Raw genomic sequence first — 24,729 nt, forward strand, 5'->3', positions numbered from 1 at the left:
TACGCCCTTTCTATTTCACGTCCTTGAAACATCCTGCCTGTTTCTGCAATTCTAATAAGATCAGCTTAAAAAATCACCTCACAAATTCCATCCCTGGAATTACCCCCTAATTCTATATATATTTTTATATAAAACTTTAGGAAGCACCTCTCTGCACAAACATGTACCCTCACGGACACTAAATTCAAGATACGACGAAAGCCTGTGGAGTACGAAAATGGCGATCTAGTTGGGCTCTCACTCCGCAGTTTAGAGATGCTTTCAGTTCTTCATTAAACTCGCCAGTACTGCTCTTCTCCTTGCATTGGTGATGACATGGACCTTCTTCAGTACTGCGCTTCTCCTTGCATTGGTGATGACATGGACCTTCCTCAGTACTGCTCTTCTCCTTGCATTGGTGACGACATGGACCTTCTTCAGTACTGCTCTTCTCCTTGCATTGGTGACGACATGGACCTTCTTCTTCAAGAGGAGAAAATTGACGTTGCCTCCAGGACCGTTTCCATTTCCAATTATTGGAAACCTTCACTTGATGGGACAGCTTCCACACAGAGCGTTAGCAGAGCTTTGTCTCAAATACGGGCCACTCAAGTCTCTACGCCTCGGTTCCACCCTCACCTTAGTCATCCCTCTGCAGATATGGCTAAGGAATTCCTCAAGACTCATGATCTGTTTTTCGCCAGTGGACCTACATCCACTGCCACTATGCACTTGTGGTACAATTCCTCTAACATCACATTTTCTCCGTATGGCTGCTACTGGAGGAAAACGCGTAAACTCTGCATCTTATAGTTGCTCAGCTCAAGACGAATAGATTCCTTTCGCTTCATAAGAGAAGACGAAGTCAATGCTATGATTCGCCCTATTAATATTTCATATCATGAAGGGTTTTCGCCAGTGAACATTAGCAAGGCTGTGTCAGCCCTTGGGATTGATATAATCTGCAGGATTTCCTTCAGTAGAAAGTACACTGACCAGCAGTTAATGGGCAGTAGAGGGATCCACTCAATGATAAAGGAAACTTTTGTGTTTGCAAGGTATTTCAACATCGGAGATTACATACCATACCTGGCGTGGATGGATCTTGAAGGTCTCAATCGTCATTTGAAGAACATACACAAGGCACAAGACAACTTGTTAGAGAAGATACTAGAGGATCACTTTTCACAGAATAAGCCCAACGCCATGCCAAATCTTGTGGATGTTTTGTTGGAAGCCTCAGCTGAAAAAAAAATTAGGGTTACAAATAATACGAAACAATATAAAATCCGTACTCTATGTATATTATTTATTGGCGCACACAAGCGTTTATCGATTCTCTGCCTATTTAGATTTCAATGGCTTTGTATAAAGTATGATAATCGTGATATTGATTTGGGTGTCTTTGATTGGCAGGATATCTTGTCCGCTAGCTCGGATACTTCGTCTGTAACCATAGAGTGGGCAATGTCCGAATCGCTGAGAAACTCGCCAGTGATGAATGTTGGGAATTTCTGGTAATTGAAGAACAAAAATGAACTGAACAGAGAATGATGCTCTGTTTTAACCACAGGATCAAAAATTTGTTTACTGAAGAAGAACAGAGTCTTTCACACACATAAAAACTTTATATTCATTAATAAATATTGTCTGTTACAAACTTCTTCCTCTTCTTGAGGGATTACACTAGGAACACTTCAGTTCCACAAAAAAAAAATTACTCTGTCTCTTTGCAAACTGTACTCTGTCTCAGCTGAAAAGTTTACACTACTGTGTGTAAAAATTTTCTTTATATTCACTGTTGTAAAAGAAAATCTTCTTGTTTCATTCACGCTACTGCATATTTCATTAAAAAAAACTTCTGTCTTTGCTGGAAAAAATCAACACACCATTGTGTGAACATTACACATTACATTCGCACCGCTGTGCGTATTCCTTTTGTTTCAATAAACATTACCCTTGCACTGCTGCACATTCTCCTTTTGTTTTCAACAAACAACACAAACAAAAATTCACACTGCTGCATATATCGTATTACATTGAATATTCTATTTTTTAACAGAAATGACCATACGTTTTTAATTTTGCCATACTCTCGTACATAATAAAAAAAAAACAATAAAATTAAAATTTTACCTACAATCTACGACCATAGTAAATTAATTAATTATTTTACTGGTAAACTGTCGATCAAACAAAATTCATTTCACTTCACGCAATGTGGTGCAGACCTGTACGCAACTTTGGTTTCAATCGACAGAGATCAACCTTGATTTCAATTGGACGGCTATCGCTCGTTCAATCCACACGAACTTTATGCTCCGGGAAAAAACCACTTTTGCAAAACTATTGTGCACGTGTCAGCGCTGGGTGTTATCGCTACCGATTGAGAAAATACCACCAACTTGTGAAATGCGGTGCGATGGAAGACTGGTGGTTTTCCGGAAAAGTACGCGACAGTTGGAATTATAATTTCAACGCTCCCCTTTAATTTCAACTGCTGGGTTATCAGTCATACCTAGACATTTCCTCAAAAATTCAAAACTTTTCTGCCCCAAAGGCTTGGTTAGAATGTCTGCAACCTGCTCCTGAGTCTTGCAATGTTGTAAAACAATTTCTCCACTGTTTACCAATTCCCTGATGTATTGAAACTTTGTGTCAATGTGTTTTGTTCTCTTATGAAACATGGAATTCTTGGATAATGAAATAGTTGAGCTATTGTCACAAAAAATCACAGTTCTTTTCGCTTGTTCTTGGCCTAAGCTCCTTAACATCCTTCTCATCCAAATTTCTTGACATGTTGCTGTTGTAGCTGTCACATATTCTGCGTCTACTGTAGACAATGCTACAATAGGATGTTTTTTAGAAGTCCATGAAATGGCTCCTGAACCCATGTGAAAAACATAACCAGATGTGATTTTCCAATCATCTACACTTCCAGCCCAATCACTATCAGTGTATCCAATTAAATCTAAACATTCTGAAACATCATATAAAATGCCAAACCTTTTAATACCTTTAACATACCTTATAATCCTTTTCGCTGCCTGCCAATGTGCTTCTTTTGGCCTCTCCATGAATTTGGAAATTAGGCTAACAGCATGCATTATGTCCGGCCTTGTTGCAATCAAATACATGAGACTGCCAACTATGCTCTTGTACAAACTAGGATCAAAATCCTTGCTGTTGTCCTCTTTGCTGAGTTTTAATCCGATCACTGTGGGAGTGATTGCTGCTTTGCTCTCATGCATATTAAATCTTTCCAACACTTCATTAACATATTTTGCTTGTGAGATAAAAATCCCATTTCCATTTTGTTCTACTTCTATTCCTAAGAAGTATCTCAGCAAACCCATGTCAGTCATTTCAAATTCTTCTTTCATGACTATTTTGAAATTTTCAATAAGGTGATCATCATTACATGTGAAAATAACATCATCAACATATAACACAACAATTAGTGATTTACCATGTTTTTCTTTGATGTAGAAAGTGGGTTCTCCCTCACACTTTTCAAATCCATTTTCAAGTAGATAGGAATCTATCCTACTGTACCATGCTCTTCGTTCTTGCTTCAGCCCATAAAGAGCTTTCTTTAATTTGCACACTTTGCGCTCTTGGCCTTTCTTTTCATAGCCTAGAGGTTGTTCAATGTAAACCTCTTCCATTAACACTCCATTTAGGAACGTTGAATTCACGTCCATTTGGTAAACTTTCCATTTGTTTTGTGCTGCTATGGACAGCACTGCTCTCACGGTTTCCATTCTAGCAACCGGTGCAAAAGTTTCCTCATAGTCTCTCCCATATTGCTGCTTATATCCTTTGACAACCAGTCTTGCCTTGTGTCTTTCTATTTTGCCTTCAACATTACTCTTGGTCTTGTAGACCCATTTAACTCCAATGACTTCCTTTCTTTTTGGTAGTTCAACTAAATCCCATGTCTTGTTTCTTTCTATGGCATTGATCTCCTCATCCATAGCTTCTATCCATTTCCTATCCTTAATTGCTTCTTCGAAATGAACAGGGTCATCAACATGACAATATAAAGCAAACAAAGAGTTCATACTTTCATTTTCTGCCTCTTGTTCATAAATGTCGCTTAAATTTCTGAACTTCTTACCTCTTTCACTTGGTGTACAAGTGCTTGAAGAAGCACTTGAATTTCCTCCTTGTGGTGTGCTTGGAGAAGCACTTTTATTTCTACTCAAGGGTGTCTCTTGCTGCCTTTGTGTTGGCGCTATTGTTTAGAGATGTATTTCAGCCATCTCCTCATCATCTTCATCATGTGACAAAGAGCATTTAACAATCACTATTTTCTCTATGCTTCCATCCCAAGCTTCCTCCTCAATGAACTGAACAACTCTACTCACAATAAGCTTCTTGGTGCATGGGTTATACAACCTATAAGCTCTGGATTCCTCATTGTATCCAATGAAAATACATTTCTCCCCTTTGCTGTCCAACTTCTTCCTTAGCTGATCTAGAATGTGTGCATAAGCCACACATCCAAAAACTTTCATGTGGGTGACTCCTTGCTTTGTCCCACCCCATGCTTCTTATGACAATCTGCTCATAACTGCTTTTGTATGGCATCTCTTCAAAATGTACGCTGCACAGTGTACAACTTCAACCCAACAATCATTTGGCAAATGCTTTGCCTTTAACATACCCCTCGCCATATCCATGATTGTCCTATTTTTCCTTTTGGCAACTCCATTTTGCTGCAGAGTGTACTTAGTGGTAAACTGCTTATGAATTTCAGTTTCTCTACAAAAATGTAGAAATTGTTTGGAGATATACTCACCTCCTCTATCATTTCTTAGAACTTTGATATGCAGCCTGCTTTGGTTTTCTACAAGTGCTTTGAAATTGCAGAATCTTTCAAACACTTAACTTTTGTTCTTCAGGAAATAAACCCAAAGGCTGTCTGGTTTCTCTATCAATGGCAATTCTCTTACCATTCTTTTTCTATTCAACAAGTTAGGACCTCCAAAGTTGAGATGTCCAAATCTCAAGTGCCACAACCAGTTTTCATCCTTTGGTTCTCTTTGGAAAGCCTCTTGAGTCATTGCTGCTATTACTTCTTTATTTTTCAAATCTGCCTTCATTCTGAGGGGGAACATCCTGTTCCTTGTCATCTTCACTTCAGCAATACATTGTTTGCTGGGTAATTTATCCATGATAGTGCATACATCATTAGCAAAGAAAACATTGTACCCCTTTTGCACAAGCTGTCCAACACTTGAGATCTAACATAGAAAACAGGGCTATGTTTCCTGTCATATGGTTGCTGCAACCGAAGTCTAGAAACCATACATATTCACTCTTTTCTTTAGCCATATTACAAGATAAAAACAAATTATTTTGGCTGATATTTTCTCTAGTGAAATTTGCACTAGTTCTATTACTCATATCATGATGCTCCTTCCTACATTCATTTGCATAATTCCCATATTTTTTACAATAGTAACATTGAAAATTGGGTTTTTCATACCTTTGTCCTTGAGCATGATGTTGTCCACTTTGTTGGCTACTCCCTTGACCTTGGTTCTGATTTGGATTGCTGCCTCTTCCTTGAGCATTTGCTGGACTGTTTCTTCCACCTCTGTTTTGGCTTCTGCCTCTTCCTCTCTTTTTTCCTCTGCCTTCAACTCTTCCTCTTCCAAAGGACATCTGGGTCTTAAAGGCATGCTCTAGAGATGAGTTTTCATTCCTACTCAATCTCTTCTCATGTGTTATCAGTGATGCATGTAGTTCATCAATTGAAAAGTTTGTGAGATCCTTTGTCTCTTCTATGGTGGTGACAATCACATCCAAACTTGAGGGTAGGATCCTCAATAGTTTCTCCACAATCCTCCTTTCTTCAAGAATCTCTCCATGGGACCTCAGCTGTGTGATCAGACCAATCACATGTGTGAAGAATGAGTCAATATTATCTGACTCCTTCATGCAAAGATTCTCAAAATCTCTCCTCAGCAACTGTAGTTTTGTTGTCTTCACTTTCTCTATGCCTTGATAGGCTGTCTTAAGAGTTTTCCATGCTTCTTTGGATTTCTTGGTTGTTTCTATCCTTGGAAACACACTCTCATGCATTGCTTGATACAAAAAACAGAGGGCTTTAGAATCCTTCTTCTTATAGCTCTTCAACAGATCTTTCTCCGCCTGAGTTAACCTATTAAACTCATTTTCATCTGCTGGTTCTTCAAAACCATCTTCAACAAATTCCCATAAGTCTTGGGAAGCAAACAAAGCTTTCATGGTTATTGCCCAATAGTCATAGTTTTTTCCATTAAATTGTGGGAGCTGAGTATTAAAGATACCCATGCTAGTGCTGTCTCCAGCCATCTGGCACTCTTAACTATGCTTCAAAATACTTAACTGTTTATTTTAAAATGACTGATTGTCCTCAATAGTAACACAATAAACTAACTTGAGAAATACCTTGACTGAGTCTTCACTCTGCTGGAGAAGCTGCTGCAGCAAGAAATCCTTCCTTCAGCTTCTTTGACACCTTCAAAGAGCCTGGACAAGCTCCAATACCATGTTGGGAATTTATGATAATTCTAGAAAAAAAATGAACTGAACAGAGAATGATGCTCTGTTTTAACCACAAGATCAAAAATTTGTTTGCTGAAGAAGAACAGAGTCTTTCACACACATAAAAACTTTATATTCATTAATAAATACTTCCTGTTACAAACTTATTCCTCTTCCTAAGGGATTACACCAGGAACACTTCAGTTCCACAAAAAAAAATTACTTTGTCTCCTTGCAAACTTTACTCTGTCTCAGCTGAAAATTTTACACTGCTGTGTGTAAAAATTTTCTTTTCATTCACTGCTATAAAATAAAATCTTCTCATTTCATTCACGCTGTTGCATATTTCATTAAACAAAACTTCTATCTCTGCTGGAAAAAATCAACACACTGCTGTGTGAACATTACACATTACATTCGCACTGATGTGCGTATTCCTTTTGTTTCAACAAAATTTACTCTCGCATTGCTGTGCATTCTCCTTTTGTTTTCAATGAACAACACAAACAAAAATTCACACTACTGCATATATCGTATTACATTGCATATTCTATTTTTTAACAAAAATGTCCATACATTTTTAATTTTGCCATACTCTCGTACATAATAAAAAAAAAACAATAAAATTAAAATTTTACCTACAATCTACGAACATAGTAAATTCATTAATTATTTTATTGGCAAACTGTCGATCAAACAAAATTCAATTCACTTCATGCAATGTGGTGCGGTCCTGTACGCAACTTTGGTTTCAATCGACGGACATCAACCTTGATTTCAATCGGACGGTTATCGCTCGCTCAATCCACACGAACTTTATGCTCCCAGAAAAAAACACTTTTGCAAAACTGTTGTGCATGTGTCAGCACTGGGTGTTATCACTGCCGATTGAGAAAATACCACCAACTTGTGAAAAGTGGTGGGATGGAATACTGGCGGTTTTCCAGAAAAGTACGCGGCAGTTGGAATTATAGTTTCAACAATGAAGAAGCTGCAGGACGAGCTTGAACGCGTAGTTGGAATGGGCCGTACGGTACAAGAATCTGATTTTCCTCGTCTCGCTTATTTACAAGCTGTGGTCAAAGAAACGCTTAGACTTCTCCCGCCGGGGCCTTTATCGCTTCCCCACATATCAATGGAAAGATGCAATCTATTGGGCTATGAAATCACCAGTGGGACTCACCTTCTGGTGAACATCTGGGCAATTGGAAGGGACCCGAAGTTATGGGGGAAGGATGCTGAAAGTTTCAAGCCTGAAAAATTCATTGAAGCCGGGTTCCTAGATACAAAAGTAGAAAAGTTTGAATGGATTCCGTTCGGAGCAGGCCGGAGATGATGCCCGAGACAACAATTGGGAATGATTGTTGTAGAGTTCACTGTGGCGCAACTGTTGAACTGTTTCAACTCGAGGCTCCCCGATGATATGAATAAAGAGAAATTGGACATGTCTGAAAAGCATCACGGAATTACAGTATCAAGAGCACATGAACTATTTGCTGTTCCATCTCCTCGCCTTCCCGTGACTGTAACAATATAGATATATTTGTATTCCTAGTTGATTACTTTAATACATATAGGATAGATGTGGATACAAATGGAATAGATATGGAGAGCCAGCGCAAATAAAAGCATATGAGATTTCCAACTCTAGTAAAATGGGAAACCTGTCATTCTAGATGTTATTAGGAGGGCACTACTTAGAAGATAGTTTTAATGAGAAGCTTTCTATTGTTTTATATGTAAAGCATTGAATGTATGTAAATAAATGTTATAGTTTTCAGAAAGGTAGATGTTATTAGGAGGACATTACCTAGAAGATAGTTTTATGAGAAGCTTTCTATTGTTGTATATGTAGTGTATGTAAAGCATTGAATGTAGGTAAATAAATGTTATAGTTTTCATAAAGCATTGAGGTGTTTCAATGTGTGTAAACCTTTTTGTATTTTTAGGTCCCTTCACGAAGGGACTATAGTCATCGATTTTCCTGTGATGTAGTTCATGCGGATATCAAAATTATTTTAGAAATTTTAAGCTAAAGTTTCAAAAAAACATATAATTTTTCAAAATTATTCCAGAAATTCATAAATTTTAAGCCAAAATTTCAAAAAACATATAATTCTTCAAAATTATCCGATGATTTTAATCAAAGTCTAACCAAAGTCCCTTAGTTTTAACCAAATTCTAACCAAAGTCTCGTAGTTTGAGGTCTTATTTGGCCATAGGCTGAGGCACCTAAGCAACACCAAACACCAAACCGTATTAGCTTAGATTAGTTTAAAACTAGTATATATAATACATTATTAACTATTTTTAGTTTAGATTAGTCTAAAACTAGTATATATAATACATTATTAACTAGTTGTTCTCCCAGTGAAGTAATGAAGTAATGCTAGAATTTCTTCACTGTAATGTTTAACTCCATGGATTTTCCATTCTTTCCATCTTTGTGTTTATGATATATGAATATGACAACCTTTGCTTTATCATCGCATAAAGCATAGCTGCTTCCTACAGATAAAATTCATATCCTCCCTTGATAGAAGCAGATATAATTCATATCCTCCCTTGATAAAATGGGTAATCTATCTATGTTTTTTTCTTTGTGTGCTTGACTCTCTATGTTCTACAGATAAAATTCATATTCTCCCTTGATAGAAGCAGATATAATTCATATCCTCCTTGCTAAAATGGGTAGTTTGTCTATGTTTTGTTCCTTGTGTGCTTAACTCTCTCTGTTCTAATGGACTTCCTTTGGTAACTTTGGTCGCATGTTCTCAAGGGAGTGGAGAGCTGCATGTAGATGTAATTCATACATATTTAGGGTCCCTATCCTTCCCTGATCCTTCTCACCCCATTATAGGTTGCCTCCTAGGCTACTGTCTATCTTGATTTCCTGGAGCTGATAAGAAGTTGCTCAATCTATTTTTGAAGTAAATCCATTACGAATTTCCTCCTTCTCCGATAGCAGTTGTAGAAGGGAATGCCCATGATTCTCAGATAGCATTTTATGTTGGAAAAGTCAGTCTTACTTGCTGATATGGTTGAATGTTTACCACTTCACCTTAGTTTATTGAGCTGAGGGAGTGTTGTTGCTTGTGTGCCAAGAAGAGGCAGGCTAGGCCTCCTAGTGATGAGACTCTTGGCAATGACTCCTGTAAATCAAAAACCTCCTATAAAATACCAAAGGAAACTTTGGTCGCATGTTCCCAGGGGACTGGATAGCTGCCTGTAGATGTAATTTATACATATACAAATATGTTAGAATTAAGACAAAAGTCTTTGCTATCTCAAACCTGCAAATAAAAGAGCTATAACATGTATAATAAGTCTTCTGCTACTTGCAAATAAAAGAGACATAACAATTATCAATTATGACGAGGGATTTGTTTCATAAAAACTATTGACAAAACTATTGCTAAGCGAATTATATCACCTGCATTTTTGCATTAATGCAAATTTAGTTGAATTATATCACTTGCATCTTTGCATCAAAATTAGTTGAGATGAATTAGTATAATAGTTTAGTTTATATATATCAAATTTGATTAGTATAACAATTCAGTTGATATAATATAATAGTTCAGTTGATATATATCAAATTTGTTTGAAATTTTTATATTTAGAAATAGAGATACAATTTTTTTTAACTTCTTGTTAATTGCTCCGTTAAAGAGCATATGTTATTTCTATGCTTTTAAATTCCCATAATCTATTCTCTGTTTTTAAACTTCCATGCAATTTCGGTTATACACCGTTTATTTGTGATCCAAAAATTTGATTTCCTTGGAAATAATCCAATCCAGTGTAGCTCTGGGCCTGATCTTGCTCCCTTTACATCACCGAATCAAATGCAACTATGGGTGATGACCTTGGTTATCACTATCAAAACCAGAAACGATGCATGAAAAAGTGCTCGAACAAGATATCAATCTAGAATAGGTCAATTCATTGGTTATAGAATGGGAACTCAATCTCTATTTTTCTCTGGTATGACGGCTATAGAAGGAAGGTATGGGCTTTCTTGTCCCTTCACTGGTAATGCTAGCCTCCTTGGCATAGTTTCCCAGCCTTGTAAGTATTCCTATCATTCCAACCTACGTAAATGTGTGTGCAATTACTAAGGAGACTTTATCATAAAGCCTATTGCTAAAATCTCTCACTCAAACCTTCAATAAAAATCTACCCCAACACCTTGCCTCAGGATTGTTCATAAACAAAACTCTGTGTGCAAAGCATGTATTTCAATTATTATATTGTGGTATTTAATATGTAAATATTGTTAGAGTGTTGTGCAAAGTTGTGGGCCACATAAAGAAGCTACAAGCAAGAAATCGAAAGGGTGAAGAAAGAGTAGGTATCACTGTCATATTGAAACCACCAAGGGACAAAGTTGTGGCTCTTTTAAGAGAATACACATCAAGTGTGATCCACTGCTTTTTTCTTTAAAGAGAGCGAGAGGTTCAAAGCTGACATTCCAGAATTGAGAGAACAACATTGAAGAAGGGCCAAATACAAAGGATATATTAAATCTATAGACAAAGAGCACCAAATCTTTCATTGAAGTGAAACCTTGCAAACCACGGATTTTTGGGGAGAAGAAATGCAATTGCCTAATTGTATCGGATAATGTTATGCTTATCATTTGTTTTCAATATTCATTGTATTCTCTACATGTAAAAGGTATTATTCAAGGTTTATCATTTGTAAAAGATAACTTTTCGGCTCTATTACTACATTAGAGCCATATATTACCACCACTTAACCCTCATAGTTCACAGAAGGATAATTTAAAGACTAAAACTTGAGAACCTACTACACGACTAAATTTGAGTACATGTTGCCTAGATTTCCTCGATAAGGTCTCTGTCCTTTCTGATTTTATAATTTTCAAACTTCTCAAAGTTGTTACTAAAAAGACCTACCACTTTGAGTAGTGTTTCTCTATATGAGGTCTAGTCTGGGCACTACAACCACACCGTACAACACCGAATCATCTCCAAGGATTACAATATGAAGAGTGAAAATACAAAAACACCAGACAACACCAAATCAATCAATTAGGAACATAAATGGTGGGTAAGAATCTTACTATATTTTTTGGATGAAGAATATCAAAGGAGACACCATCAATCTCATTTCGTATTTCCAGTCCGAATACATCGGCCCTGGTTCGTAAATCACGGTTACCAGTTCTGGAATGGGCTTTACTATGAGTGAGCAGAACAATGTGGAAGAAAAACGACGAGGAAAATGAGACAAGTGGCACTTGTAGTCCATGCATGTGCTTTGTTGTGTTGCAATCTTATGGAAGAGTTGTCTAATGTTGTGCAAGGACCAGTAATTGATATAGTACTCGTTCCACTAAACTACCAAAAATAGAGAGATATACAACAAATATTTAAAGAAAAATAAATAACATTAAGTGCAAATATGTTTTAATTTATGTCCAAAATTTCCTAGTACATTAACTGAGCTCACAGATGTCCATAAATAGTATCTTAATACTTAAGAGTATAAATCATATTGACCCAACTAGAAAACATATAAAACCATAAATCCTTCCAAAATGGTCTATTCCAGAAGTGTTAAAAATACAATGTTCAGTATTAAATAAAATGAAACCCATTGGTCAGCTCTACGAAAGCGAGTCTGAAGCAGGAGAGTCTGGCTCTACAGAACACTCTACATTGTTCATGTACATCACACATTATATAGTAGTCATAGATTTAGGGAAGTTAGAACCATAACCTAAAAAATAGAAACTAATTCCTATCCTAAGGTCTCGTGAACCAACTCACTATTCTAAGATATTCTCCATTATCTCTAACACTCCCCCTTAATGGAGAAGGGGTTCACAATTATGCCTAACATCTCCCTAAACATTTCAAACTTGATTTTTCTAAGAGGCTTAGTGAAAATGTCTGCAACATTATCACATGTATTACAATATACGAAATGGATTTATTTTGATTGCACTTTCTCCATGACAAAGTGGAACTGTGTGTCAATGTGTTTAGTGTTTTTGTGAAGCAACAAATTATTAGCAAGTTTGATTGAACTCTGATTGTTGCATCTGATTGTTGTTGCATCTTTTTGTTCTTCCCCAACATCCTGGAGAAGTCCCCGCAACTAAATGCCTCACATGTTGCTGCACACATAGCTTGATACTCTGCTTCCACTGAAGATAAGGAAACTATGTTCTATTTCTTACTGCTCCATGTAATCACCATGGATCCAATGTTGAATGCATAGCCTATTATGGATCTGCAGTCTTCTACATTTCTAGCCCAGTCTGAGTCTGTAAATCCTGTCAATCTAACATCAGAGGAATCAGTATAAATAATACCATAATCTATAGTACCTTGTCGATACCTCAAAACACTTTTCACTGCATTCCAATGACTTTCAAGTGGCTTGGACATGTATTGACTTAGCACACTGACTGCATAGCCAAATCTACTCTAGTAGTGGTTAGGTAGATTAGGCTCCCAACTAGCTGTCTGTAAAGTGTCGCATCTGCCTCTTTAGAGCCATCATCAATCTGCAGTTTGATGTTCTACTGTAATGGTACTCTTGTAGGATTACACTGATCCATCCTAAATCTTTCTAGTAGTCCTTTGACATACTTTCCCTGTGACAAAAATATTTTTCCTGAATCTCTCCAGATCTCAAGACCCAAACGGTATCTTAATTCAACAAGGTGTTTCATTTCGAACACCTGTGACATCCATTGCTTGATATCTTTGATTAGATATGTAGCATCACCTATAATAATCAAATCATCTACATACAAAGAAATCAACACTATGCAACCTGGTTCATATTGCATGGTATATAGATTAGGGTCATTTTTACTTTTGTTTTAGTCAAATTCCAGAAAAAATGAATCAATCTTTTCATACCAAGACTTGGTTGCTTGATTTATTCCACAAAAGAGCTTTCTTTAATCTACATACTAAATATTCTTTCCCTTTCTGGACAAACCCTCCAGGTTGCTCTAAATAAACCTCCTCTTTCAATTCTCCATTTAAAAATGCAGACTTTACATCTAGATGCTGAATCATCCAATGTTTCTTAGCAACTAAAGCAATCAACATTCTGATGGTATTTAGTTTAGCTATAGGGGCAAAGGTTTCTTCATAGTCAATACCTTCTTTTTGTGAATATCCCTTTGCTACCAATCTAGATTTTAATTTATCTATGGTTCAATCTGCATTAATCTTGGGTTTATACAACCATTTGCAACTTAAGGTTTCTTTCCCTTTCGGAAGTTCAACCAGTTCCCAAGTGTTTTTCCTGATTATAGATTCATATTCCTGTTCCATAACTATTTTCCATTCACTACATTCATTTGCTTCCTTATAACTAGAAGGTTCAACAACATTCATAATACTAGTTATAAAAGCATTTTCCCTATATCTTGTAGGAAATGGAGCTTTCCTACCTGATCTCCTTAATGGTGGGGTAGCTTCAAACCATGTCTAATCATCATTTTCTTATTCTTGTCGCTGTTGTTGTTGCAATGTATCTGCTGCTATTGCTATTGTATATGTTGTTGTTCATCTTCTTCCTTTGTCTATTGTTGATCTTGATTGTTTCCTGTTTCCTCACTTTCTTCTTCCACTAAGAACGAAATATTCCATTCCTGATTGTGCTTATCAGATTCTTCATGATCCTACTCATTGAATATGACATCTCTACTAACAAAAATATTGTGAGTGGAGGGACTAAATAATCTATAAGATTTATATTGTGAACAATACCCTATAAAGGTACATTTGATGGCTTTTCAATCTAGTTTTCTTCTGTCTGCCTTTGGAATATGGGAAAATGCTTTAGACCCAAATACTCTTAAATATTTTAATGCAAGCTTAAATCCATATAATGCTTCATAAGGAGTTTTAAACTCAAGACTCTTTGTAGGACTCCTATTTTTCAAATAAACCACAGTATTCAATGCTTCAACCCAAAAACCATTCGAAATATTCTTACCTTTCAACATGCTTCTAACACATTCCGCCAATGTTTTGTTCTTTCTTTCTATTACTCCATTCTGCTGAGGAGCATGGGGTACTGTGAATTGCTGTAATATAACATGGTCCTTACAATAATTGATAATCTCATCCTTCCTGTATTCTCCCCCTTGATCAGAGCGGAGAATTTTTATATGCTTCCCTGCTTGTTTTTCAATCATGTTTCTGAACTACTTAAAGTATTCAAATCTGTGACTCTTCTTACTCAAGAAATATACCCAAAAAAAACTTTGTGCAATCATCAATAAATAGTAGAAAATATAGTGCACCTCCTAATGACTTTGTTTTCATGGGTCCACAAATATCTGTGTGCACTAATTCAAGTATATCTCTCTGTTTCTTCTCTACTCGAACATGGAATTATTCTCTATGCATCTTTCCTAATGTACAGGCATCACAATAATTATGCACTTGTTTCAACATAGGAAGATCTCTTACCATTTCCTTTTTCTAAAGTAATGGCAAATCATTGTAGTTGAGATGACCAAATCTCTGATGCCACAACTCTTTTGTACTCAAACTTGTTGTTGTTAAAGCTCAAACTAGTTCTGCTCTTACATCCAATTTGTACAGACCTCCTGTTCGAATTCCTCTAGCAATAGTCTTCATGTCATCTAGAAGATGTTTAATATAACAATTAGAATTAAAAAATTCAACTTTAATATCTTGATCTGTAATCATGGATACAAAAATCAAGTTCTTTGTTACATCAGGAACATACATGACATTATGAATTTGTCTTACAGTACCATTAGGTAAAATGATAGAAATTTTCCCACACCCTTTGATCTGATGACTTCTATCATCACCTAGGTAGATTTGTGCTCCGTCATTGATTTATTTAAAATTCTCAAACCATTTCTTGTTCCCTGTCATATGTGTTGATGCTCATTCTATATACCAGATGTTTGCATCAACATTCTCATCAAAGTCTACCATAAGCAATCTGAAGTTCTGCTCATGATTGTTATTTGCGAGATGACCTGCATGTCTTTTCTTCTTCTGTTGTTCTTCATGATATTTCTTCTTTCTGCACTCTTTAGCTATATGAACAAGTTTTCCACAATAAAAACATTTAATTTCATAGTTTTTTCTATTCAAAAGCATACCTTGAGTCTGATTTGGTCATTTCTGTGAGTTTCCTTTGTTTTGCTGTTGTGGATTTCCTTTCCCTTTGAAGAAGTTCTTCTTTGCCATCAACGCAAGATCTGCACTCTGGGGCTTCAGAGTCAGTCTTCTTTCTTCCTCCTACATCATTATTCACGTCAGTTCTTCAAATTTTGGGATCTCCTCTCTCGAATTTATCCTAGTGATGAACATTTGGTAGTCATCAGTCACAACATTCATGGTAATGGCTACTAGATCTGTATCTTCAACTGTATTACCAATGTCTACCAATTTTTTCTTCAGATATTTGATCCTTGCTATGAAGGAAGCAACTGTTTCATTTTCTTCCATCTTCAGGGACAAGATGTTGCTTCTCAGGAACAAAAGATGATTTGTATTCTTGATCTCATACAAATCCTTCAAAATTCCCCAGATTTCACTTGTTGTTTTACATTCTCTGATGTGTGGTATGATGCAATCTTTCACTGGCATCTTCAGTAGTGTCCTTGCTTTACCTTCTCGCTTCTCCCAATCTAGGACTAATGTTGATCCAGTTGCTGGCTTCTTCTCATCCCCATTTGCAATCGTCCAAGCACTCTGCACTTCTAGAAGAGTCTGCATCTTGAATTTCCAATTTGCATAATTGGAGCCATCGAGCTTGTTATGCTCATTCAATCATGCTTCAAACATTTGATTATTCATCTTGGCGATAAAAAAAGACCTTGACAAGAAAAAAAAATGAATGTTAGATCTACCATAGATCTGTGTCAAAGACAGAAAATCGCTTATCTCCCTTAGTCTGATCTCTATTGTTTTCGATGGCATCCTTCTGGTCTTCTCTCGGCAGACCTCGGCCTCCACGCAACATTCTCTCAGCCTCCACACAACCTTCTCTCGCGTCCACTGCCAAAACACAACCCCTCTTTTTTTGTGTTATTTTTTGTTTTCTCGACCTCGCAGCCTTCTCTCGACATCTCTCACAACGATCGTCGTGCTTATCCACCATGGAGTTGCGGAGATCATCACAACTATCCACCACGTGATTGCGCTGAACTGGCAAATGAATCCGCGCAGAAGGTTCACAGTGGGATCTTCGCAGTTTTTCCTCTAAGGTACATGACGATTTCACATTAGGCACAACTGGCAAGTTCCTCACTCAGCAACCATGTTTTGTTAGCGCTACCGCTCTGATACCATGTTAAAAATGCAATGTTATGTATTAAATAAAATGAAACCCATTGCTCATCTCTACAAAAGAGAGTCTGAACCAGGAGAGTCTGGCTCTCTAGAACACTCTACATTGTTCATGTACATCACACATTATATAGTAGTCACAGATATAGGGAAGTTAGAACCATAACCTAAAATATAGAAACTAATTCCTATCCTGAGGTCTCGTGAACCAACTCACTATTCTATGATATTCTCCATTATTCTCCATTATCTCCTGTAGTCCATGCATGTGTTTTGTTTTGTTGCAATCTTAGGGGAGAGATGTCTAATGTTGTGCAAGGACCAGTAATTGATATAGTATTGGTTCCACTAAACTACCAAAAATAGATAGATATACAACAAATATTTAAACAAAAATAAATAACATTAAGTGCAAATATGTTTTAATTTATGTCCAAAATTTACCAGTACATTAACTGAGCCCACAATTGTCCATAAATAGTAGCTTAATACTTAAGAGTACAAATCATATTGACCCAACTAGACAACATATAAAACCATAAATCCTTCCAAAATGGTCTATTCCAGAAGTACAAAGTAGCAATCACTTGAATGCCCACTCATCAGAACTGGAGTTATGTAGTCCAAACAAATATCCATACCTGCACATAACAAAAGTGAATGTATGTCATCCATAACTGCTATGTTGTTCAACATTTAAACCCATTGTGTTCAATAAATGACACCTAACCCAATAACATCTAAACCCACTATGTTCAATAAATGACACCTAACCCAATAACTTCAACAAATGACACCCAAACCATTCTATTTATCATTAAAACATATCAAAGCACATGTTTAATAGATGACACCCAACCCATTGTATTTCTCATTAAAATAGATCAAAGCACATGGATCAACAAATAACAAATTACCAACCATTGGATCACATCCAAGTAAATCCAGATCACACATTCAAAATGAAGCCATTGCAATCCATGTCCATACTTACCACCAATTAAATTCAAGTGGAAAAAACTATAAAAGAAGTTCAAACATTGTTGAAGTTGCATGTTATGCATTCAAACTATCCACCAATCTTGAAGACAAACCATCACATAACATTTGACAGTATATCCAAGTTAGTTATTTCAATTACAACACATTTTTCTTACAGTTCTATTTTAATTTCTCATAGTTTTATATTTCAGTTCTTAAAGTTTCATTTTCATGAAAATATATATATTTTCTATTTTTTTATATTCTGAAAAAGAACAGAACCTATGAGACATTAATCTTGTGCTGAATATTTGAATGAAATGTTATGTCTTCCTCATAAAATTTTGAAGTATTACAATTATATTGAACTTGGTCAATTAATGTGCTCATCATTCCCTTCAATATGTTCTCAAGTTAACTATGGTAACTCAGACCATTATTGTTGGCAGAGGCTAGAATATATGAAAACACCAAGACAAGCCTACAATACTAACACTAGCAATCCTTGATGAAATCTTGCAGGAGAAACTTCTACACTAAGGAAGTCAGTCATCCCTCACACAAATTTTTTTATATAGATATGAAGACTCAAAAGTCACTCCCTTGACTCTAAGCATCTAAGGTATTTAACGAAAGTCTTTTCCTCGTGTATCTTCACACTCCTAGAATCTCTGTCCTCGAACAACTCATCTTTGCAATCCATTTCTCAGTCAATTGAAAATCATATATCCCCATCACATATTTGAAATAATCCACAATACCCATAGGATCTCTATCATCCACTTATGCACTAAAAGCATCCTCATTAGAAGAAGCACTCGGGCCTCTCACTCTGACATCACACTATTGGTGAAGACACTTGGTTTCCATAACTGAATCATATGGATAGAAGCTCCCTTGGGAACTGCAAGCTCTATTGAAAGAGAGATCGAGAGCTAGTCATTGTTACACCCATTGATGAGGATCCAATATAAATTCTAGAAGCCAAAGAATTAGAAACCTGCTGCTAACCAGAGCACTATTATAACTGGTAATTAGAACTTCCATGTAAACAAACCTAGTACAACTAGAGACACGATAAAATTGACTCAATTACATGGCAGGCATGATACATCATTCTTACCTTTCTACCTTACTGATAGCCTTTTGAGACCGACTAAAACCCCACATTATTTTCATAAAAAAGCCCAAGAAGGCCCCTAAATAAATAGGAACAACCCATAAGAGACTAATAAATAAAATAGCCTAATCTTCTGAAAAGAAGTCCTTCTTGGGCTTCATTTCTTCAAAAATCATAAGAATTCCTAGGACCAAGCTCCCTAAGTTATTAAATCAAATGTTGGGCATGAAAGCTGAAATCCTTATAAAGGAGTTAGTAACAGCAGGACTGATTCTTCTGGCCACGTTTAACACTCTATACTTGACTGAATCATAGTTTGTAAAGATAGTCCTTATAAAGGGAATTATCTTCAAGGTCTAAAATCCGAGTCTTAATAGTGGCAAAGAAGCAAATATCGTCTTCAATCTTTGTTTATTTTGTGAACCCACAAAGAGTCTTCTTGAAGATCGAAGAACAGACCTACAAGGCATTATCTCTATGGTCTGAATTTAAGATCCATCTTCTCCTACCTGACCTACAAATTGACTCATAATGTTAATTTAAGATTCTCATGTAGGCATGTCCACCTTCTCCCTTTCTTGTTGATCATGATATAGGGTTGACCCCTTCTCAAACTATCTCATACAACACAACTGTGAATACCATTGAATGATATCCCACACTACTCTTCTTCACCATTGGCACTATTTGAGGTCCATGGTCTCTAATGATAAAAATTTTATCCTTCTGCAACAAAGGAAATGTTTACGTTGTCCTCATAAAATCCAAGCCCAAAATCATCCATAATCCTCCAATAGTATAAATCTCAAATATATCCTACCAAACATATCAGCCCACTCCCTTCATTGCATCCTTGAGAACACTAAATGTTGACCTCATCTTAGAGTTCATTATTGTGTAGGAAAACATCATTCCATTAAATATGTTCTCAATTTCGTTACGGGAACTCAAACCATTGCTATTGGCAGAGGCGAGAATTTATGAAGACACCAACACAAGCCTACAATATTGACACTAGAAATCCTCGATCAAATCTTGTAGGAGAAACTTCTACTACAATGGAAATTTCTTATTACTCAAAAGTTATTTTCAACTTGAAAGAAACGTAAGGAAAACACTACTTAAACTACATGATTGACAATGCAAGTCCACTTGGTGAGGCAGCATGGGCCATGAATGAATTCAATTGCGATAACAAATAGGAGTCTATACAAATTAATTCAAACAACAGTAACTACCAGATCTCCTCATAGTACCAGAAGAAAGTGGAAACCAATATTAGTTTTCCAAGTACAAATACAGTCATGGTATTTTAAGTGTAAAGACAAGTTATCAAAACAACAATCACTGATAATTTTGAAGACATACAACAAAATGATTTTGTATATTTTATTTTTCAAGGATACTAACATAGTAGAAGTTTCTTATTACTCAAAAGTTCTTTTCAACTTGAAAGCAACATAAGGCAAACACTACTTGAGCTACATGATCCTCCAACAATATTACTCTCAAATACATCCTACTGAACACATAAGCCCAATCCCATCAGTGCATCGTTGAGAATACCAAATGTTGACCTCATCTTAGAGTTCATTACTAAGTAGGAAAAAATCATTCCATTCAATATGTTCTCAGGTTGTTTATGGGAACTCATACCATTGTTGTTTTCAGAGGCTAGAATATATGAAAACACCAAGACAAGCATACAATATTGACACTAGTAATCCTAGATCAAATCTTGCAATAGAAACAACTACAAAAATTGAAGTTTCTTATTACTCAAAAGTTCTTTTCAACTTGAAAGCAACATAACGAAACCACTACTTTAACTACATGATTGACAATCCAATTCCACTTGGTGAGACAGTGTGGACCATGAATGGATTCAATTGCAATAAAAAACAAGATTCTAAACAAATTGATTCAAACAATAGTAACTACCAAATATTCTCAGAGTACCAGAAGAACGTGGAGACTAACAGTAGTTTTCCAAGTACAAATAAAGTCATGGTATTTTAAGCATATAAAAAAGTTATCAAAAAAAAAATCACTAATAATTTTGAAGACATAAAACAAAATGATTCTGTATATTTGATTTTTCAAGGATACTAACATAGTAGAAGTTTCTTATTACTCAAAAGCCCTTTTCAACTTGAAAGAAACATAAGGCAAACACTACTTGAACTACATTATCCTCCAATAGTATAACTCTTAAATATGTCCTACCAAACACATGACCCCACTCCCATAAGTGTATCCTTGAGAATACCAAATGTTGACCTCATCTTAGAGTTCATTACTTTGTAGGCAAATAACCAATCCCTTCAATATGTTCTCAGGTTGGTTATGGTAACTCAGACCATTGATATTAGCAGAGGCTAGAATATATGAAAACACCAAGACAAACCTGCAATATTGACACTAGAAATCATGTACCAATCTTGTAGCAAAAGCTTCTACTACAATGGAAGTTTCTTATTACTCAAAAGTAATTTTCAGCTTGAAAGCAACATAAGAAAAACACTATGTGAACTACATGATTGACAATGTAGGTCCACTTGGTGAGATAGCGTGGGCAATGAATGGATTCAATTGTGATAACAAACAGGAGTCTAAACAAATTAATTCAAACAATAGTAACTACCAGATCTACTCATAGTACTAGAAGAAGGTGGAAACCAACAGTAGTTTTCCAAGTAAAAATACAGTCATGGTATTTTAAGTGTAAAAACAAGTTATCAAAACAAAAATCAGTGATAATTTTGAAGACATACAACAAAATGATTCTATATATTTGATTTTTCAAGGATACTAACGTACATGTTGATAATTGCCTGTAATAAAATAGAAGTATTTTTTCCTTATATGAAAGCATAATTTACAAATATTCTTAACTAAATGCATGCAATAATTCTGTAGGTTGTTGCTTATACGGAAAAAGTTAGTTATGTTGCTCATATAAGGGGAAGTGGCAGGAGAGTGACAAGGGGTGCCCAGCTGCAATGCCCATCGTCAGATGAGGACAGGACAGGTCATGTCAATGTCAAAAATGCCCCAAGGAACATTGTTGAGGATGACCATGCGACTGAAGCTGATGTTGTCACACCATCACCCACAGAGCCACCGTCAACAATAATCCAAGGGGAAAGTTCAACAAAAAATATCAGCCCTATAAGAGGATGGAAAAAAGAAGAAATGTTAGTTGCAATTGATGACATAGACTTTAATGGATACTCAGTTCGAGCATCTGCAAAAAAGCATGGTATTCCTCTCTCATCAACACATTATTGGATAAATGCACTGACTCATACAAAACATAGAGGGCCTCTTACAATTATGACTGACGAGGAGGTGACCGAGGTGATTGAGTAGTGTAAAGAGATGGCCCAATTGGGACATGGGCTAGAGTTGATACAACTTAAATCCACAATTTCTCAAATATGTCAAGGGAGGCCAAACCTATTTAAAGATGGGTTTCCTGATAAATCATGGTGGTTCTGGTTTAAAAAAAGGCATCCAGACCTTGTATTACATACAACTGAGGGCCTTGACAAAGGCAAAGCATTAAATTTGCGCCATGCAATTATGTAGAAGTTCTATGACACTCTTTCTAGTGCTTACAATAAACATTCTTATGGAGAAGACCATATCTAGAACTGCGATGAAACAGGTTTACAGGCAAGGAGGAATTGTGGCATGCAGATAATTGCCAAGAGAAGGATCCAAAATGTGCCAAATATTTTACCTAAGAGTAGGGAGTGGATAACTATTTTATGTTGTGTCAATGCAATTGGTACTTCAATCCCAGGATTTTATCTATTCAAAGGTAAACGTCAATGGAAAAACTATATACAAAACTGTGAACCAGGTGCATGCATGGCCACACATCCCCATGCATGGATGCCTAAAGAACTTTTTTTAAGTTGGCGTTTTCACTTTGCTGCATCGGTACCAGGTGGTGTCTCACCTAATAATAAACAAATATTGGTATTAGATGGTGATGGGAGTTGTTAGAGTCCTATAATAATAGGATTCATAATTTTGAATTGACTATGATTAGTCCTGTAATATTTTACATACTCTTGCTTTCTGCAAAATGTTTTCCATATTAAAAATAAAAAATGTAAAGAGGGTGAAGGACTAAGAGAGAAGGATCAAAAAAGAAAATAAAATATGAACCCCACCAAAAAGAGATAAAAAATATATTCTGAAAGTGATGAAAATTCAAATGCCACTACTTTTTACTTTACTTTTCAAAATAAGATTGTGTGCAACTTGTCAAAAATTCCACAATCCATGATGGTCAAATAGTTTAATCTTGATTTGTTCATGCTTTAAATTTCATGTTGATAGATAGTGAATAAAGATATAGCCAAAATGTTTAATCTTGGTGGATCAGTACTTAGGTAGAGAATAATAATGATCTCAACAGTTTAATCTGATCCATTACAAAGTCATGAGGTTAGAATTAGATAGTTTGCTTACAAAGAAAAAGAAATAAAGGGTCAGCAAGCTCAAATGCACCCAGTAAATGAAGAAAACATGTTATGGTAAATGATGGGTAGGCAAAAGTAGTTTCCACAAGGCATGGAGAGCATCAATTGGCTCATTTTATATTGCTAACTTCCTTCAAAACTCATTCTCCCTTGTAAGAATTCCCTATTCATTTTCCCTTGTTCTAACACATTCCCCTTCCTGTTTTTCCCTTATTCTAACCCTTTCCCTTTCCTAAAACCCTTTCCCGAGCTCAAAAAACCCATTCCCATCGTTAAAACCCTTCCCTTAAGGTAATCGGGCTCCATGTGAAAGTCCTGCTTGATATTATTTAACTCATCCCTAATGTGTTTCTAACACTCACTCTCATATTTCCCCAAGACCCCTTTATATTATTTTAACCTATAGTTTTGATATATTTATTCCCCATATAATCCTAGCCTCCACTATATTAAACCTTCGCAATATGTATTTGTACCCCTCTGCATACAATATCCCCGGGTCCCACTTCATTTAAACTCCCGCTATCATTTAAAACAGCTGCCTATCTATAACCTGACCCCACACCCTGACTCATCCCTCACAACCCCGCCACGCGATAAACCTCCAATCATCGACCTCAAGATCCAACGGCCTGCACCCCATATCACACACTCCGATGTCCAACCTTTAACATCCCAAAAGCACACGAGATTAGCAGTTTTCCCCACTCGCCTTTTTTCTGCGTGACAAACCCACGTTATATCGTGTCCTCCAAAATAATGCCACCCTACCACTCTAAAGCAGTGTGATAAACCATAATATCACCTCCTGACATTAGATGAAACTGCTTACTATTCAAAATTAACCCTGTGCCCAAAGGTTAACCACTGTTGGTTAAAAACCAAAAATCCACCGTTTCTAATCTTTTCACTATTATTCTGTTGCAAAGAACCTCTGTCGACCTATTCCAAAGCGCTAGAAGATCTCCTGAACTATTTTGAGCCATTTTACAACCACAATTCAAACTTTACTACCATAAGACGCTGCCGACTCCAATTTGAAGCACTATAAAGACTATTGAAGCCTTAGAAAGCCTCCACTGCCCCCAGAGAACCCTTTTGCATACCAAAGCTTCATTTTCCAGGTATTCCTGAAGTGTCGAAGGCCTGTACTTAAAACTTTTCACAAAATTTTTAATAGGTTAATCAATTAAACCAATTAAAAGCCTTGCCAACCTAAAGAAATCCATTGCTGCATCCAAAACCCTTTCTGCAGACTGTATTCATCTTTTCACACTATTCA

General features: G+C 36.2%; 1 pseudogene; it reads left to right on the forward strand.

Moving 5' to 3' along the window:
• Positions 1-217: 217 nt before the first annotated feature.
• LOC149233135 (cytochrome P450 71AU50-like) lies at positions 218-8,053 on the forward strand (annotated as a pseudogene).
• Positions 8,054-24,729: the final 16,676 nt, after the last annotated feature.

This window comes from Pinus tabuliformis, chromosome J (assembly GCF_031772625.1).
Source record: "Pinus tabuliformis cultivar Carrire ecotype Pingquan chromosome J, CPIR1, whole genome shotgun sequence".
Lineage (NCBI taxonomy): Eukaryota > Viridiplantae > Streptophyta > Pinopsida > Pinales > Pinaceae > Pinus > Pinus tabuliformis.